The following is a 7,109-nucleotide window of genomic DNA, read 5'->3' as shown; positions in this document are numbered from 1 at the left end:
TTTTTAATATAATAATAACTATAATAATTAATAGATTATTAACAGAGTATTATTTTTAAAAATTTTATTATTATTATTATTACTACTACGTTGTTGTTGTTGTTGTTTGAATAAGTTATTAATTGTTATTATTTAGAATTTATTATTATGATTATTATTGTGATAGTTATTGTTGTCGCTGGTTGTCATTAATACTTTTATTAATGTTATTGTTAACACTAATTATAATTATGAAGTAATATTAATAATTATCATTTTTCTTTTTGCAGACTATTAGGAATTTGTTGTCTATAGAAAATTGGATTCGCCAGAGACTTTTAACGAGGTAGTGCAGTGACTCTAGCATTGACTGGGTTTCAACACGTTTCGCGAGTAGGCGAAATGAGAGACCATTCTGCACTCTTGAGTGCATTGGTGGAATGATGGAGGCCAAAAACCCACACGTTTCACCTTCCAGTCGGCGAAGTAACAGTGATGCTGGAAGACGTGACACATATACTTGGCATCCCGGTTAATGGGGAGCCCGTCACAGGTAGAATAGACAACAGTCACCAGTTTTGGAGGAGAACTGTATCGCTTGTTTTGGTCGGGAGCCCGGTCCGCAGGATCACTAGTTTTGTGTATTCATGCATAAAATTTTTGTTGATTGGTAGAAGAAGAGCAACCTTTAGAAAGCAGGATTAGTAGAAAATCGAGAGAATCGACCCTCGAACACTAGAGTGATTAGAGTGCATACACTTCCGGTGAGGGTTCGATGATCAATCCGTGTTCCCGACTTTCATGAGCTTTCTTCTTGCAGTACTATTTGAACTTCATTCTTGAGATTTGAATTAGTGGAATTCATGAATCATCACATGATCTAGCCCTACTTGTTCATATATTCTTGGAGGTTGATCTACTTTCAACCAAGTAGGTAGAAGCATTTAGCATGTAGTTGCATTCATATAGATAGGTTGCATTGCATAAGTCCTACCATTTTTCCTTCACTCTTTTGGTTCTCTTGAGTTTAGCATGAGGACATGCTAACGTTTAAGTGTGGGGAGATTTGATGAACCACTATTTTATGAGTTATTTTGGATCGAATCGGGTGGATTTTATCAACTTTACTCACACTTATCCATATGATTTGCATGTTTTTAAGTTTTCTTCCAAATTTTGTGCTATGATTGAAAACATGCTTCCTAGGCCTTTAAATTACTAATTTTTAATCCTCTCATATTACCATTCGATGTTGTGATGCATTTGTTGAGTGATCTCAGGGTTATAGGGCTGGAATGGCATGGAGGATGGAGAGAAAGCATGCTAAAGAGGAAAGAACACAAGAAATTGAAGTTTGGAGAAGCTGGTCCCGACGCGTATGCGTGGCGAGTGTCACGTGCCTCAGTAAAGGGAATACGCTGGGGACAATTTTTGGGCTGCTTTTGGCCCAGTTTCAAGTCCGAAAATGAAGACAAGAGGCTGAGGATGGAGCGGGGACAGACACTTTTCACTTTAATTTTAGTTTTTTGATTAGTTTTTGAATTCTAGGGAGAGAAACTCTTACTTTTCTCTAGGATTTTGGTTTTCTTAGTTTACTTTCAATTGGATCTTGAGAGAAACTGCTACTACCTTCACTCTTAGTTATTTTCCTTATAGTTTTCTTCTTTAATTCCTTTAGTAATATTTTCAATTTGGTTATCTTAAACTCATATTTGAATCTTGTTAATCTTGAATTTTATTAATGCATTGAGTTATTTCCATATTCATTGTTATTGCTTGTTTTGTTATTGTTGATAATTGTTAGTGGTAACTTGAATTAGATTATTTTCTCGCTTTCATCATGTCTTTTATCTTTGCTCACTAAGTGTTTGAGGAAATGTCATCTATGATCATGTAGTAGATTTCCTTGCTTGGTTTGGGGTTAAGTAATTGGAGCCTCTTGAATTGTTATACTAAGTGTTGATTGGTAATTGAAGATTGCTAATTAGCTTGAATCTCACAAACTCTAGTCTCTCTCATGAAGTGACTAGGACTTGTGAGCTAAAGTTAATTGTATTCACTTGACTTTCCTTCAATTGTTAGAGGTTAACTAAGTAAGAGCGATGAGCCTTTACCATCACACTTGGGAAAGACAATGAGGATAGAAATTCCGATTCTCACCCCTAACCAAGACCTTTTATATTGATTAATTGTCAATTCTTGCTAGTTATTTATTGTTCTAATTTCTAGTTATTTATTTTTCTTGCTCTCAACTTCAAAAATCCCAAGGAAATCCTAACCAATGATGTGTATCTTGTGTCAACTCCTAGGAAAAACGACTCGGAAATCTACTCCCGGTTATTGATTTTATTTGTGACACACATTTTAACTTTGACTAGCGAAAATCTCGTCGGTTGAGACTATACTTTGCGACGTTGATTTGGAAAAAAACTTTTTGGTAATTCTTGACCGACATTTATCCGCTTGTCAATATGGCCCATCGACAATATGTCCGCGAAGGAGACATCAATAGACTGAATAACACTTGGCACGTAGTTGGAGTGTTGGACTCTGAGGTTAGTAGTTTAACCTTTTTTATTGTTAGTTAGTAATAGGTTTAGATTCTTAGTCTTTAGTGACTTAGAATATAAGTATCTGTTACATATAATGTAAATGCTTATGTAGGTGTGTTATAAGTTTTAGTAATGTTTAGGGACAATTAATGGTTTAGATGTAATTAATATGTATTAGTTATCTGTTTTAGAAATTGCAAAGATCACGGTTACTTTTGCCACGCCGTGTGACACTCGGTCTCCTGTCGCCACCCATCCTATTGTCCTATATAAGGGAGGATGGATTTAGGCATGCAGTAGATTTGAGGGATTTTATGTTTGACAATTCTTTGATCTCTGCATTTGTCGAGCGGTGGAGGCCAGAAACCCATACGTTCCACCTTCCGTGGGGTGAGGCTAGCATTACACTTCAGGATGTTGCCTACCACATTGGACTGCACACTACTGGAGAGTCACGGACACCTGACATGGGAGTGGGTTGAGGATTTATTGGGCGCCAGGCCGCTGCCACAGTCGGAGGGAGGGAAATAGGGGTTTGCGGTCAGGATGACGTGGCTCAAGAACCGAGTGGCACATATTCCTAATGGGGCAGCCTCGGAGACTCTCCGTCAGTATGCCCGATGCTACTTGATGATGCTGATTGGGGGCTTTCTATTCACGGACAAGTCGGCTACACTTGTGCGTTAAGATGGCTACCGCTGCTGGAGGATTTCGATCGATACAGCCAGTTGTCATGGGGTCTGCACTGCTCTGTCATACTTATCACTCGCTGTGCATCGCAGCATCACGTGATGTGATGGACATTACAGGGTGTATACCGCTTCTTATATCGTGGATTTACCATAGGTTCCCGTATTTTAGTTCGACGGGTTACGATGTCGTCAGGTTCCCACTTGCTTCCAGGTATGTGTATGTTGTAATTAATTTGTAACTTACCATGTAATAGACACGTAATATAGGTTAGAATATAATTAATGAAATTCTGTAAGACTATCTTTGATCTATATAGGTTGGCAGGGTTAGGGCAGCAGAGCAGAGATCGTCATGATGGCAGGATGCTGAGTTTGCGTTGTGATATCGATACACTGACATTTAAGCAGGTATGATAGAGTCTGATTTATGTATTTTTTTTCATGCATTGGTATATTTTTTAATTAATGAATGTCCTTAAATGTTATGTCAACAATTTTGATGTACACCGTACAACGATGAAGAGCTACGTCAAATTACGCCGGACGGGCTCATGGGTGACGCAGAGCTTTATACATGAAAGGTTGTCGTCCCTATCGTTTGCTTTCACTTTGTCGAGTTCCATCACGTTGACAGAGTGAAGAGGCAGCTAGGGGGAAGCAGCACAGGCCAGCAGACCCAGTGAACGTCGATGAGCACCTTTTCAAGACGACCAGGGGAGATGACACCTGGCGGCCAGACCAGCACCGTGAGTGGTGCGACCTATTCAGAGGCCATTACCAAGAACAACACTTGGTTACCATCGATGGTCATCCAGACCTTCGCCCGACACAGGAGTACTTTGCCTGGTGGCAGCAATATTACAGAGTCATACATCTCTCCGGTGATGACATCCTGGCCAATTCCAGAGCAGCAGTCCCACCGACTGATATCCTCCATGCAGCCCCTAGTCACAAAGATGAAATACAGTTACCATGGGATGTCCCAGATCAAAGGCGACGGGTGAAGAGGCAACCTCGCGATGATGTCCAGAGGTTGAGTACGCATGACATGAGTATATATACCTGAAGTTGACATTCCGGATGCACATGTAGGGCAGTCGTCCGATGCATTGTTCACTGACCATGAGGCTGACGTGGCTACGAGGCTTATGCTGGGTACCTCCATCCCCAGTCACCACTCCGCTGATGTCACTGCTTGGGACTAGCCCCAGTTCGACATTGGATCCAATGTTGAGATAAACATCGATGAAATGTTCCAAATCATTGGGGCGACTGGTGATGCGAGGGATGACTTGGCCAGCCGTTATCACCACCGGAGAGAGGATACCAACTGGGACATCGAGCGGTGTATCCACACAGTATGGTTCAGCTCCTCCAAGGTGTTACCAGGCTCCTCTTCTACCACCACACCAGTCTGGTTCTACTCTATCACCCTACTATCAGCTCCATCTCTACCACCACCACCTTTGTCCGGTTCTGTCTGGCCACCACCTCCTACGCCTCCTCTCATGATTGTAACAGCTCCTCCACCACCACACCAGCGGCTACCATCCACTGCCAGCCAACCAGTTGCTCGTCCTCGTCCATACCGTCCTCTCAGGGTGTCTCGTCTTCCTGGATGTTGGACTGGACACCATTTGGATCCTGTCGCCGAACGGCGTTAGTTACCATTATTATTATGTATTTTTCTCATTACTTATGTTTAGATCTCCAGCACATATATGACTCTTTTTAGTGCATAAGTCATGTATGACTGTACTTGTTTATCCATTTTGGTATATGCTTTTTTGCGAAAATATTGTAATGTTATATATAAAAAATGGGCCCGTAACATCGCGCATATCTCGGATGCACTGACCCAAATAAAAACACATGCGTATCTCGGATGCAGTGTATCCGATATATGCTTATGTTCATAACACGGTTGCACCCGAGATATGACTCGCAGATGCCGTATCATAGAACGGGGTCAATGCACCCGAGATGTGGCCATTTTGGCCAAAGACCCTCTGTGTCTGAAATATTACTGACGATGTATTTTGGTAAATTCTTCAACGTTTATTTATTTCGATACATACTATATTTATTTAATTTAAATAAAAAAAATTCCAGTTAGTGTTCAGTATTTTATTGTGTAAGATATGGTATGTGAAAATAGAAAATAAATGTGAAATGTGTGTCATGTATATTTTGTTGGGGTCTAGAACTTGTACTATAAAAAAATAGCAAGCTATATAAAAACAAAATCACAAGTGAAAAAAATAGAATTAAAATTAAGACTTTATACCACACACAATGTTAAATATAAATTTAATAATAAAAATAAAGTGGTAACATATAAAAAAATCCCTATTATAAATAGTTTTATTTTGATAAAAAAATCGTATAAACTTTTTAAATGGTTTTATTTTGATATAACAATCAAATCAATATTTCTCTATTTTTTTATATTAAGATGTAAGAAAATATAATACTTGACAAAATGAAATATGTTAATTATTTAATTTGGAGCTTATTCAGGATTAAGTTAAATATGTTACTGCTATTAATATCACAATGTTATTAGTAAAATTCTTAACTTCTATGTGGATTAAAAAAATTAATCCTAACAATTAAATTTAAAAAAATTAAAGAAAAAAAGTACCAACTAAATAAATAATATAGAAATAAAATAATTTATTTTGTAGATTAGATTAGAACTTTTTTATTTTATTTATTTTATTTTTGTTTAAAGTAGTAAGTCCATTATAAAAAAATTTAATAAATAACTTAATTTTAATTCATGTCACAAATTAATTAAGTTAAGTTAGTCTAGTTATTAGTTCATTAATTCGTATTGAAGATTTAAATTTCATCTTGTGCATGACGATAGATTAGTCATAACGATGAATTAGTTCTTGGCCTACCCGAATAAAGGATCCAGCGAAAAACCAAAACAAATTCTATATACCCCAACATAAGAGAGAATATACTTGTTGCTCATATACCATTTATAAACATGTGTATAATTCGCTACAGGATGCAGCGAATTACCTTAGAGAATATATTAACATAATCTGTGACTGTCTATAGCAATTTCTGATCATTTACATGCTGTATGAAAACCGCACTAGCCTACAACAATTTCTGTTATTATATCAACCTTCAAAAGATGGGATTATAGTTTCATAAAAGAGAAATGCTACTTGTAAGATTATATTAGTAGACAACTATACTTGACAATAATTATATAGAAATAACAAAAATCGATACTTTTGGAATTAGGAGTTCTTCTGAAGTTTACTTAAAATTGGATTGTTTTTTGTTTGAACATGAATTTCGAATGCTTTTGGGTGATTCGTCCGATGTCTTTTGCGGCTATGGTGTCGTCATTCGACGTCTTGATGAAAGTGGGGGTGGTATTTACGAGGGACTCCGATACTTAAGTTAGCAAAAATTTTAGACTAGTTTTTAGTAGATTGGATTCGAAGTATATCTGAGGGTGTCAGAATATTTATAGCTATATATGTAAGGTTAATAACAACTTTTTAGAGTAATTTCATTTTTAATAGTGGCCTGGATAACCATTCCTTTTTGTTAGGAAAGTTGTTGAGATCTCCTTTTTAGATGAGTAAAAAAGATTGTAGGGATTAATTACTGATTCGGGTAAGTAAAGCTTGTATAACATGTCGTTCCCGACCTTTATGAGATTGGGTAGGTGTTGATCCAGATAATATCTGTTGGTTGGACTTTACTTATTTTAAACCAGGCTAAGTAGCTAGTGAGTCGGTATATAAAAAAAAGTATTTTTTTTTCTTAAGTACTTTTGCCATGATTAACATTTCTAATTTATAAAATATATAAATACCTTAAATAGAGTTTAATATCGCAATGGATTAGTCATTCT

This window comes from Arachis duranensis, chromosome 1 (assembly GCF_000817695.3).
Source record: "Arachis duranensis cultivar V14167 chromosome 1, aradu.V14167.gnm2.J7QH, whole genome shotgun sequence".
Lineage (NCBI taxonomy): Eukaryota > Viridiplantae > Streptophyta > Magnoliopsida > Fabales > Fabaceae > Arachis > Arachis duranensis.
Note: the sequence above shows the minus strand (reverse complement) of the source record.